This window comes from Triticum urartu, chromosome 7 (assembly GCF_003073215.2).
Source record: "Triticum urartu cultivar G1812 chromosome 7, Tu2.1, whole genome shotgun sequence".
Lineage (NCBI taxonomy): Eukaryota > Viridiplantae > Streptophyta > Magnoliopsida > Poales > Poaceae > Triticum > Triticum urartu.
Window position 1 is genome coordinate 591,200,711 of NC_053028.1, and position 13,737 is coordinate 591,214,447.

The following is a 13,737-nucleotide window of genomic DNA, read 5'->3' on the forward strand; positions in this document are numbered from 1 at the left end:
TAAATCGGGTGCTGCATCATCTTCTTCTTCTGCACCACCTCATTTGATTGCATGGGGCCTGTCCTGATGGCGTCAGACTCTGCGGGGGGCCTTGCCTTGCCAGCATCGGGCCCTGCCGGGGGAATCTCTGGCTTGCCATCCGCCTGTCCCGCCGTCGCCACTGCCTCTTTACCGACCTCCTTCTGCGCCACTAGTGCGACACTGACCACTTGATTTTTCACCACCAGATACAGCAGCAACGGCCCTTGTGGTTTAGGTGCAACCAGTATTGGTGTAGAGGAATGGTATTTCTTCAGATCCTGCAATGCTGCCTCAGCCTCTGGGGTCCACTCCATTGGGTCCACCTTTTTCAAGATCTTGAAAAAGGGAAGGGCACGCTCAGCGGACTTGGAGATGAATGTGCTCATGGCGGGCAGCCAGTGAGCCGACGCACATCCTTGATCCGCTTGGGTGCCTCAATCTGCTCAATAGCCTTGATCTTGTCCGGGTTTGCCTCGATCCCAAGCTGCGACACAAAGAACCCGAGAAGTTTGTTGGACAGAACACCGAAGACACACTTCTCAGGGTTTAGCTTGAGGTTGATCTTGCGTAGGTTGGCAAACGTCTCTTCTAAGTCTTGTACAAGGGTTGCCTCGTCCTTGGTTTTGACCACTATGTCATCCATATAAGCTTCCATATTTCTATGTAGCTGGGGCTCAAAACCAATTTTGACCTCCCTTGCGAATGTCGAGCCAACACTCTTCAACCCGAAAGGCATCCCTAAAAAGCAATACGTACCACATGGGGTGATGAATGTTGTCTTCTCTTCGTCTTCCTTTGCCATGAAGATCTGGTGCTAGCCCGAGTAGGTGTCGAGGAATGATAACAGATCGCACCCAGCCATGGAGTTAACAATCCAGTCAATGCGCGGCAACGGGAAGGGGTCCTTAGGACAAGCCTTCTTGATATCTGTGTAATCAATACATAGCCTCCACTTCCCGTTCGCCTTGCGCACGACCACCGGATTGGCCAACCACGTTGGATGGAGCACTCCTCTCACCAAGCCTGCCGCTTCCAACTTCCTGATCTCCTCTGTGATGAATTCCTGTCGTTCCAAAGCTTGCTTCCTGACCTTCTGCCTGACGGGTCGCGCATGGGGACAGACAGCGAGATGGTGCTCGATCACTTCCCTGGGAATGTCGGGGATGTCGGATGCTTTCCATGCAAACACATCGACATTCGCCCGCAGGAAAGTGACGAGTGCGCTTTCCTATTTTCCATCGAGGGTGGAGCTTATGGTGAAAGCCCCTCCCGTGCCATCCTCCTTGACGGACACCCTCTTGGTCTCTGGTGGTGCAGCTCTGGATTTCTTGCTCTTGTCGGTGGAGCTCTCTGGCATGTCATCGACGGTAGCACAACACTCCGAAGAGGTGCGCTTGCCAGAGTGGGTGCGAGAGGTCTTGCCCGTCTTCTTCTTCCCTCCCGGGGCTTCAGTGGAAGGAGCAAGTGCCTTGGTGGCAGCTGCTGCAACTGCTTCTCGATAGAGTTGGTCAGCGCAGATCAGCGCGTCCTTCTTGTCGGAGGGGGCGGTGATGATGGTCATCGGCCCAGGCATCTTCAGCGTGTTGTGGGCATAGTGCGCCGCCGCCATGAACTTGTCTAGTGTCGGGTGGCCGAGGATCCCGTTGTAGGGCAAGGGGATCTCGTCTACATCGAAGACAATCCTCTCCGTCCTGTAGTTCAACTCTCCTCCAAACGTCACAGGCAATGTAACCTTCCCCTTCGGCTGGCTCCTTCCTAGGTTGACCCCTTGAAACGTGCCCATTTCCTCGAGGTCTCCATCAGGAATTTGCAGCCTTTTGATCACAACGGGTGAGATCAAGTTCAGACCGGCCCCGCCATAACCAGCATCTTGTTCACCTTGAGGCTGCGTATCGTTGGTGAGACCAATAACGGAAAACACCCGACCGCAGTTGTGCGGTCAGGGTGGTCCTCGGCGTCAAAGATGAGGGACGTGCTGGACCACTTCAGTGGCTTCTGAGCGTCGAACCAGGGCTCCGCTGCCGTGATCTCACGCGCCCACTGTTTGAGCTAGCGGTGAGAAGTATGCAGCGAGGTGCCACCATCGATGCACAGGGCCTCCGTAGCCTTCTAGAACTCATGCTCACCCGACTCATTGTCCTCGTCATGATCATCATCTTCCTGCTTCTTGTCGTGGCCCCGAGTGGGCCTCTCTTGCTGGTTATCCTTGTCACGGCGACCTCCTTGGCCGCCACGCTTCTTGCTGGATCCTTCAGCACCATCTTGGACCTTCTCCTTGTCCTGCCTCTCATACTCGGCTTTTTTCTTTTCAGCAGGCAGCCCGACTTGTCGGCAGTTCTGGAGGTTGTGGCCTTTGGTGCGGTGGATCTTGCAGTACTGCTTGTCGGAGCCCCCTGGCTTGTCGGCAGCCGCCAAGGCCCGGCAAGTGGCACACCCGACAATCTCCTTGTTGGGGTCGTCTGCCTTGGCCTTCTTGGCGGCGCCGGTGTCGTCGAATCCCTCCACGGCAAGCACGGTCTTGCCCTTGCACTTCTTGTTGCGATGCCGACCCTTCTTCACCGGGGCGACGGTGTCTTCGTCGGTAGAGTCGGTTTCCGCGCAGGTGTCTTCGCCGGGGTACTTCCTCCCCTCTTCTGCCCGAGCGCATCTATTAGCCAGAACGTAAAGTTCGGCCACATCCTTGACCTTGTTCATTGCCATCTCTTCATGCATCTTGTGGTTGCGCACATTCTGATGGAATGCGCTGATCACGGCGGCAGGGTGAACATCTGGGATGTTGTATTGCACTCGGTTGAACCTCTATATGTACTTGCGTAGGTTTTCACCTTCCTTCTGGGGAATTATATGCAAATCACTCGCCTAGCCATGAGCTTGGTGGCCTGAAGTGAAGGCACCAACGAACTCATGACACAGGTCCGACCAAGAAGAAATGGAATCCTCCGGAAAGTTCATCAACCAAGACATGATATTGAGTTTCAGGGCCAATGGTGTAACACCCACGATGCGGCTATATCTCCCACGTGTCGGGGCACGACTTAGAGGCATAACCGCATGGTAGGTGAGGGAGTCCTAGATTAGGGGGTGTTCGGGTAGCCGGACTATACCTTCAGCCGGACTCCTGGACTATGAAGATACAAGATTGAAGACTTCGTCCCGTGTCCGGATGGGACTTTCCTTGGCGTGGAAGGCAAACTTGGCGATGCAGATATTCAAGATCTCCTACCATTGTAACCGACTCTGTGTAACCCTAACCCTATCCGATGTCTATATAAACCAGAGGGTTGTAGTCCGTAGGCAATCAACTCCATATACAACAATCATACCATAGGCTAGCTTCTAGGGTTTAGCCTCCTTGATCTCGTGGTAGATCTACTCTTGTACTACCCATATCATCAATATTAATCAAGCAGGACGTAGGGTTTTACCTCCATCAAGAGGGCCCGAACCTGGCTAAAACATCGTGTTCCCTGCCTCCTGTTACCATCCGGCCTAGACGCACAGTTCGGGACCCACTACCCGAGATCCGCCAGTTTTGACACCGACATTGGTGCTTTCATTGAGAGTTCCTCTGTGTCGTCGCCTTTAGGCCCGATGGCTCCTTTGATCATCAACAACGATACGGTCCAGGGTGAGACTTTTCTCCCCAGACAGATCTTCGTCTTCGGCGGCTTCGCTCTGTGGGCCAATTCACTCGGCCACCTGGAGCAGATCGAAAGCTACGCCCCTGGCCATCAAGTCAGGTTTGGAAGCTTAAACTACACGGCTGACATCCGCGGAGACTTGATCTTCGACGGGTTCGAGCCACGGCCAAGCGCGCCGCACTATCTCGAGGGGCATGACCTAGCTCTGCCTCCGGACAGTGTCCTGGAGGCCGCACACGCATCGGTTCCGACCCCTAACTTGGAAGCTATTGCGCCAATCGAGGATCAGCGGTTGGACGTCACCTCGGGGGCTTCGATCTCAAAGGCGATCGAGCCGAACGCTAGCCCCGCACTCTGCATGATCCGTGACTCCGAGGATCCGGACTCCTTTCCGAACTCCGAACCCCCCGCGCCCCGGCCGATCGAATCCGATTGGGCGCCGATAATAGAGTTCACCGCCGCAGACATCTTTCAGCACTCGCCTTGTGGCGATATCCTGAACTCTCTCAAATCTCTCTCCTTATCAGGAGAGCCCTGGCCGAACTACGGTCAGCGAGGATGGGATACGGACGATGAATAAATTCAAAGCCCACCCACCACCCACTTGGTAGCCACTGTCGACAATTTAAATGACGTGCTCAACTTCGACTTCGGAGACATCGACAGCATGGATGACGATGCAGGAGATACCGATGAACCAACGCCCATAGGGCATTGGACAACCACCTCATCTCACGATGTGTACATGGTGGATACCCCTAAAGGAAGCGACAACGAGGAAAAAGGGGATGGGACGGGAGATCGACCCCCCGAAAAGAAATCAAAGCGTCGGCGTAAACGCCGACCCAAGCTCCGCCTCGACAAAAACCCACCCATAGAGCAGGACGAGCCGGTAGACGACGAGCAGGCCTTAGAGAAACCGTCCGAACAGGGCAACACGGATAGAGAAACCGAACATCCCTCCTCCGGCGAAAACGGCATTCCGGACAACCTCACGCCGAATAAACCTATGGAGCAGAAGAATCTCCACGAGAGGCTCGTTGCAACTGCACACAGCCTAAAAAAGCAGAAGCGGAAGCTAAAAACAGCGGAAGATGCACTCCGGATTAGATGGAGCAAAGTAATCAATACCACAGATAAGTACGGCGATAGTCGCCACACTAAAAGCTATCCGAAAAGAAAGCTACTGCCTGAATTCGACGAAGAGGCCCTAGAGCCCTCGCATTCAAAAAATGAAAAAGCCACACGGTCGGATAGACGACCGCATAAAGCGGAAAGCGGCGCCGCACCTAAATCGGCATGCGACCCACTTAAGGATTCGCATCATGGCCCAGTCAGGTCCATTTATGGGCCAAGAAAGCAAGCTCTCGTAAGCAACGCTATGAAGCCATCATCAGAATCCGGCACACCCAAATACAGGGGCGCCGCACACCCCCTATGTTTCACCGATGAGGTCCTGGACTATGAATTCCCAGAGGGATTCAAACCCGTAAACATAGAGGCATATGATGGAACAACAGACCCTGGAGTTTCGATCGAGGATTATATCCTCCACATACACATGGCTATAGGAGATGATCTCCACGCCATAAAATATCTACCCCTTAAGCTTAAAGGGCCAGCCCGGCATTGGCTTAAAAGCCTTCCCGAAAACACAATTGGAAGCTGGGAAGAGCTCGAGGATGCTTTCCGAGCAAACTTTCAAGGGACCTATGTCCGCCCTCCGGATGCAGTGAATCTTAGTCACATAACTCAACAACCCGGAGAATCAGCTCGGCAGTTCTGGAATAGATTCCTCACTAAAAAGAATCAGATAGTCGACTGTTGTCACGACCGGTTTTCCAATAAAAATATTTATTGAGAAACCAATCTTTTGTGTCCAGTATGGGAAAAATTCTCCTTACCGGTGGACAATTTCTTGATACAATAAGCCAGTAGCATAAAATATATTACAGGGTCGAGCTACGGTTGCTCAACCAAATTATTACAAGCACGCCAATAATTATACATAAAGGCGGACATGACACAGTGGTGTGGAGGCATACTACTGACTCGAGGATAGGGCGGTGGTGGAAAAACACAGCGGGGAGTGAGATACATGACTCTAAAACTGGCATCTCATCGAGCGTCAAGGTGAGGCTCAATGAATTTATTTGGTAGCGGAAGCGGATATAATATAGTGACCAAATCCAGGGTCGCACGAGACTGACTGGGATTCCTCTAGGAGTCGGACTCGCTATCGAACTCTTCATCCATGAGATCGCCTTCGTCAGCATCTGGCCAAATCAACAAGCCAGTGAGTACTTTGAAAGTACTCGCAAGACAGTTCGGACGTGAGATATAACAAATGCATGCATGAATGCGTTACGATTAATTCACCAATGTATATTCAAAAATTAGCATAACGAAGTTAAGTAAAAAGGGAAACGGCGGTAGTCCACCTGAAATCCCAACAAAACATAAATGAAAACCGATCGGGTGTCTGAAGCGACGCCTCGAAAGGTGAACAAATAAATAGAAGGAAATGATACCACAGTGGGACGTCTGAGCGACATCGCAGAAAGGGCTTTTAAAAGAAATGCCACAGTCGGGCGTCTTAGCGACACCACATAAAGGGCTTTAAAAGAAATGCCACAGTCGGACGTCTGAGCGACATCGCAGAAAGGGCTTTAAAAGAAATGCCACAGTCGGACGTCTGAGCGACATCGCAGAAAGGGCTTTAAAAGAAATGCCACAGTCGGACGTCTGAGCGACATCGCAGAAAGGGCTTTAAAAGAAATGCCACAGTCGGACGTCTGAGCGACATCGCAGAAAGGGCTTTAAAAGAAATGCCACAGTCGGACGTCTGAGCGACATCGCAGAAAGGGCTTTAAAAGAAATGCCACAGTCGGACGTCTGAGCGACATCGCAGAAAGGGCTTTAAAAGAAATGCCACAGTCGGACGTCTGAGCGACATCGCAGAAAGGGCTTTAAAAGAAATGCCACAGTCGGACGTCTGAGCGACATCGCAGAAAGGGCTTTATTCACAGGTAAATAATACTCATAATAAATATTCAATTCATGATAATAAACAGGTTAGTCCATTCACAGGAATAACATTTAGCCGGACTTAGCACTCATGGGATTCACCGGAGTCTCTGTCATCAAACTGGCACTGTTAGGACAAGATAATACGAATTTGGATATGGAATAGATGATTCAAAGGAATGTATGACTCTGCAGAGTTTGTACAAAAATTTTCCCACAGTCAACGGATTTCCGTAGTCACGAAGGACTAGTTCCGTTTACGGTTTTTCGGAAGAAAACACAGCTAACCAGTACACACCCATCCTACCTCTCGATGCTAGGAATCACCCTAGACATCGTCCAAGAAAAACTTTTGAGACGGGGAGATCACAATCTCGAATAGCATGGGATCAAATTTATATACGCGCGCTCTAAGGGGTGCCCCCCTCTCGGTCCCAACCGGAAACACCCATGCCCCCTGACCGGATGACTGGCTTTAATCCAGGGCCATGGAACCATCATCCCGGCCTCTCCTTTTGGTGTGTACCAGGAAAGCGGTTTGCAACTTACTAAGCCATATTCCTTGCGGAAAACATGTGGTAGTACAGGGAAGGAAATGGGAGGAACTGGACCGATACGGTTTGACACTGCAGTCACATAGTCTGGCATAAGACTGGCATGCTACAACACTGCCATCTTACCCATCCTCATGCCAACACATGGCCATTCATATTCGCATCCATCCACTTATGGATCATCGAACTCACTTACCTCAACAATGCATGGAAATAACGTTCATCGGTATGGTCATCAACATGCCATGAGACTAACTAAAATGCAAGACATGCCAAGACACTCATCATATCAAAAGTTCAAACATGCTTGCCTGGTTCGGAGTAGTCGGAGCCTAGCTCGGTGAAGTTCGCGACTCCGTTACCTCCTTCGGTATCTACGGTATAAAGAAATACATGTGCTATCGTAAATACCAAGAGGTGCACAGAAAGTTATACCAAATATTTTTCAAATAAATATGATAAAAAAAACTAGACAAAATTCTGAAGAGGACAGAAAAAGAATCAATCAAAAATACTATTCTGTTTAAAAGTTATAAAGGTTTTTGTCCAGGGACTCATTTGTAATGAAACCGAAAGTTTCCAGGGGCTAGCTTATAAAAACAGAAAACGCTTCGGCAGAAACTACGCCAGCCCAAAGGGAAAGCGCATTTGGCAGAAGGCGTTTTCAGAAAACGCTTCGTTTAGAAAGGACAGAGAGGCTGACAGCGGGTCCCACTTGTCATGTTTAAACTTTCAAATGGGATGGACGAGGCTCGTCGGCGCCCGAGGGCTGCGGTGGTCGCCGACGGCGATCCACGGCGAGGTAAGGGGATCGGAGGTTACCAACGTGCTCACCGTGTCCTTCCGCAATGGTGGGTGGTGGTGTTGGTCGCCGGGGAGCACCACGTCGACGGCGGTCTCAACTCCGGCGGACGGTGGTTCGGGCGTGGATGGAGCTCGTCGGAGAGGACTGCAAGGATTAAATTGAGGAGGGGGTTAGCTCACTGGGTGCTAGAGAAGGCTACGGACGAGGTTTGGGCGCCGGAGGTGGCCTCACCGGAGTGAATCGAGCTGGAGGCCGAGGCGGAGCGAGGCGGCCGGAGTCGAGGAAGAAGGGCCCCTCGAGGCTCTTCTAGTTGCTGGTCGGGGTCCAGTGAGGTGCTGGAGGTGTGCGGGGGCGAGAGGGAGCTTGGGAGCGTTATATATAGCCGGCCCGAGGCGGTTGCCGTGAATGGGATAAGTCCGGTGAGCGATTACGGTGGCGCTGCGGTTGGGTAGTGGAATTAGGAGCTTGGGTATCGCCTAGGTGGAGTAGTGGTGCCATTCCAGGGTCCAGCTCAGCACGGGAGGGGGTTTTACGGCCTGTCCCAACGGAACGGTCGTGCGGCACGTCGGCGGCAGGGACCGCGCCCTGCGCGTGCCAGGCCACGGCGGCGGCGCTGCACGCGTGCGCTGGCAAGGGAGACGGCCACGCGGAGCTACCAGATGGCTTGGGCGGCGCTGAACGGCGTTCTGCCATGGTGTGCCTTATGTCAGCCGCCACGGGAGGTCCCGACGCCGCAGAATACGCCGGCGAGGGCGGGCCAGCGCGCCACCGATGCCAGGAAGGCTGCACGCACGCGTGTGAAGCTCCGGACAAGAGGGAGGGGCTGCGAGCATCGAGCCAAGCGAACTGTGAGCTTGTGACTGAACTCTGAAGAAAATGACACTGTAAAACTGAATTTTACTGAACTTTACTGAAAATGCAAAGAACAGTGCAGCTCAGGTGTTCGACAGAATGCTTCTGGCATCTAGGGATTTTTCCTAGAGCTGAAATTTGGTGGAGTGGCTTCTCATTGCTCTAGTAGGCTGCATGATTTTTGGTGGAATTTTTGGAGGAGTGTAGATATGAATTTCACCAAATTTGGCAAATCTGGTCCAAACTTGCAGAGACTGAATTTTGAAAATTTTGAAAAGGGGAGGAGTGGGTCAAGATGGTTCTAGGTTGTGGATGCTAAGGACAATCCAGAGGAGTTGGTTTGGGACAAAAACTCAAAGGCAAAATGGTACTTGCTTTGAAAATCACTTAGGCTCAAAATGAATGGCAGAAAAGTTTTGGAAGATAAAAATAATTGAAATAAAATCCAAAACTTATTTGGACTTGTTGAGATAGAGAAGTTAGATTGTCCAAAGGTGGAGGGAGGGGTTTTGAGAAGTTTTACTATAGGAGACATGGTAAAACCATGGGTGGATTCAAAAAGAAAGAAGTCCCAAAACTCCTAGGGTTTCTTTATTTTCTTTTTGAAAATAAATAAGTTTGAGAGGGTAACAACCAGAAGGAAAAGCTCCCAAAAACTTCAACACCAAATTTGAAAGGGAAAAGAAAATCCTTGCCAAAGGAAAGGAAGTTTTTAAGAGGAAGGATTTCTGGAAAAGAAATTTTTAAAAGCTCTCTTTTAAAAATCCAACAAGGTTTTTTTTGATAAAAACCAAATTAAAATTTTGGAGTGTCACAGCACCTACCCCCTTAGGAAAAATCTCGTCCCCGAGATTTCAGCTGATCCTTAAATAAGTGGGGATGCTCTGTCCGAAGAAAATCCTCTCTTTCCCAAGTTGCTTCGCTGTCGGCGTGATTGCTCCACTGGACTTTGAAAAACTTGATGGTCTTTTGTCGGGTCTTCCTTTCAGACTCCTCTAATATTCTTACGGGACGTTCCCGATAAGTGAGGTCTGGCTGCACGTCAATGTTTTCATGGGATACTTGTTTCTCTGGTTTGCTTACGCACTTCCTTAATTGGGAGACGTGGAACACGTCGTGAATGTCGGACAAGTCTTCGGGTAAGTCTAGCTGGTAGGCTACAGTGCCTCTTCGTGCCACTATGCAGAATGGTCCAATGAATCTTGGTGCTAACTTTCCTTTAATCTTAAACCGTTGCAGTCCCCTCATGGGTGATACTCGTAGGTACACAAATTCACCGGGTTCAAAATTTACCCCACGATGTTTCTGATCGTAATAACTCTTCTGTCGGCTTTGAGCGGTCTTGAGTCGGTCTCTGATTAGCTTGACTTTTTCCTCAGCTTCTTTGAGCATGTCTGGGCCGAAGATACGGCTGTCTCCGGTCTCTGACCAATTTAGCGGGGTACGACACCTTCGTCCGTATAGGGCTTCAAAAGGTGCCATTCGCAGGCTGGCCTGGTAGCTGTTGTTGTATGCGAACTCGGCATATGGCAGACTTTCCTCCCAACTGGTTCCATAGGTGAGGACACATGCTCTCATCATGTCTTCTAAAACCTGGTTTACGCGTTCTGTTTGTCCATCAGTCTGTGGGTGGTATGCGGTACTGAAGGCTAGTTGGGTTCCCAGAGCCTGTTGTAAATGCTCCCAAAATCTTGAGATGAACTGAGTGCCTCTGTCGGATATTATAGTCTTCGGGACACCGTGCAGACAAACTATGCGGGAAAGATAAATCCTGGCAAGCCTCTGAGTGGTGTGGGTCGTCTTTATTGGAATAAAGTGTGCCACTTTGGTTAACCTGTCAATGATGACCCATATGGCATCATTCCCGTGTCGTGACCGAGGTAGTCCGACAATGAAATCCATCCCTATTTCATCCCATTTCCACTCAGGTATTTTGTTCGGTTGCAGTAGTCCGGCTGGTCTCTGATGCTCAGCTTTTATGCGTTGACATGAGTCGCAACATGCAATGAAGGTGGCTATGTCCCTCTTCATACCGTGCCACCAAAATATTTCCTGAATATCTTTATACATTTTGGTTCCTCCAGGGTGGATTGAATATGGAGTGGTGTGTGCTTCAGCTAGGATTTGCTGTTTGAGGTCTTCTATGTTTGGCACACAGAGTCTGTTTTCGTACCGTAATATTCCATCATCGCCTATGATGAACTCCGAGGCCTTGCCCATACTCACCTTTCTTTTAATTCCTTCAATACTGGGGTGACCAGGCTGAGCTTCTTTAATCCTCTCCACAAGGTCGGGCTTTATTTCCAAGTTTGATATGGTGCCTTCTGCTACCATCATCAAGTTGAGCTTGGCAAATTCTTGTTGGAATTCGGGCCTCAAGCTGTGCAGATTGTTTTCGTCGGAGTTGGGATTCCGACTAAGAGCATCGGCCACTACATTTGCCTTCCCTGGATGGTAATGGATACCAACATCATAATACTTTACCAATTCCAACCAACGTCATTGCCGTAAGTTTAGTTCTGGCTGTGTGAAAATATATTTGAGACTTTTGTGATCCGTATATATTTCACATCGATTCCCAAGTAAGAAATGCCTCCATTCCTTGAGTGCATGAATAACTGCTGCCATTTCTAAGTCATGAGTGGGGTAATTTTCCTCATGCTTGCGAAGTTGCCGTGAAGCGTATGCGACAACCTTGCCTTCTTGCATCAACACGCATCCGAGACCCTTTCTGGACGCGTCACAATACACTTCAAAATTCTTGTGTATGTCGGGTATAATTAATACCGGTGCTGTAGTTAATTTCTGTTTTAACTCCTGGAAACTTTTTTCGCAGGCTTCTGTCCATTCAAACTTCTTGTCTTTCTTGAGTAACTGCGTCATTGGCTTGGCTAGGGTGGATAATCCTTCAATAAATCTCTACGGTAATATCCTGCCATTCCCAAGAAACTCCGTATGTCCGTTACGCTAGCTGGTGACTTCCAGCCAAGTACGGCCTTGACTTTCTCTGGGTCCACTGCGATACCGTCTTGGGTCAGTACGTGGCCTAGAAAGCCTACTTGTCTTAGCCAAAATTCGCACTTGCTGAACTTGGCATACAATTGGTGTTTTCTGAGTTCTCCTAGCACAATCCTGAGATGTTCCGCGTGCTCTTCTGGTGTCTTGGAGTATACTAGAATATCATCGATGAATACCACAACGAACTTGTCCATAAACTTCATAAATACTTTGTTCATGAGGTGAACAAAATATGCAGGGGCATTAGTTAGTCCAAAAGGCATAACTGTGAACTCATATAGCCCATATCTGGAGGTGAAGGCAGTTTTGGGGATATCTTCTGTTCGTACTTTTAATTGATGATATCCTGACCTTAAGTCAATCTTTGAGAATACCTTGGCCTGAGCGAGCTGATCAAATAAATCATTTATTCGTGGCATCGGGTATTTGTTCTTGACTATGACCATGTTAAGTGCTCGGTAGTCTATGCACAATCTCAGTGTTCCATCTTTCTTTTTGGCAAATAAAATTGGTGATCCCCAGGGTGAGGAGCTGGCTCGAATGTATCCCTTGTCCAGTAATTCCTTTAGTTGTTTCTTCAACTCAATTAATTCGGATGGTGCCATTCTGTATGGTTTCTTGTATATGGGAGTGGTTCCTGGTGCTAGCTCAATGCTGAATTCTACTTCTCGGTCTGGTGGCATGCATGGTACTTCTTCGGGAAATACATCTGGAAATTCACATACCACTGGAACCTTGCTTAACTCAGAAACATCCACCTTATTCAATCTCGGCTGCCGGGGTATTTTTCTTTCCTTGGATGATACTTTTATTGTCTTCCCGTGGTGGTGCGTGAGAATTACGGTCCGGTTGAAACAGTCAATAAAACCTTTGTTGGTGGTTAACCAGTCCATTCCTAGGATGACATCCAATCCTTTATTTTCCAACACAATAAGATTGGCATAAAATCTCAATCCTTCAAACTCAATAACCACATTCTGACAGTAACTCTGAGTAACTTGCTGAATCCCAGGGGACTTGATGATCATGGATTTTTCCCAGGGAAACATCGAAAAATTATTTTGCAAGGCAAAACTTTTCGAAATGAATGAGTGAGAAGCTCCAGAATCAAACAAAACCGTTGCAGGTATTGTGTTGACAGGAAACGTACCGAGTACGATATCCGGAGCGTTTTGTGCTTCCTCTTTGGTTACGTGGTTTAGATGTCCCTTCCTGTGGTTGTTGTTGGGGTTGAAATTGTTGCACTTGGGCGCTGAATTATCTCCACCATTGTTTGGCTTCGGGGTCGAGTTCCTTGGCTTGGGGCACTGTTTGGCGTAGTGCCCTTCTTCTCCACAAGCGTAGCAAGTAACACCTGGGCGATATGTGAATTCTTTGTCCCTTGCATGGAAATTTTTGGTTGAGCGTGAGATGTTTGTCGTAGGCTTGTGTGTCCCACCTTTCTGAAAATCTGCCCTGCTTCGGTGGTTGCGCGCAAGAGTAGTCTGGTCTCTTTTTCGCTTGCGTAAATCCTCCAAGCTACGTCTCTCGTTTTCCAGAGTAATAGCTTTGTCCACTAGCGTCTTAAAATCTGGAAAAGTGTGAACGACCAGTTGGCATTTAAGCGCGGGCGTCAGACCATCAAGGAATTTCTCCATCTTCTTGCTTTCAGTCATACGTTCTTCATTGGCGTAGCGGGCTAATAGAGTAAATTGACCGTGGTATTCTGACACTGTCATGTTCCTTTGTTTGAGGTCATCGAACTCTCTCTTCTTGATTTTCATAATACTCTTAGGAATGTGTGCACCACGGAAACCTTCCTTGAAATCATCCCAGGTTA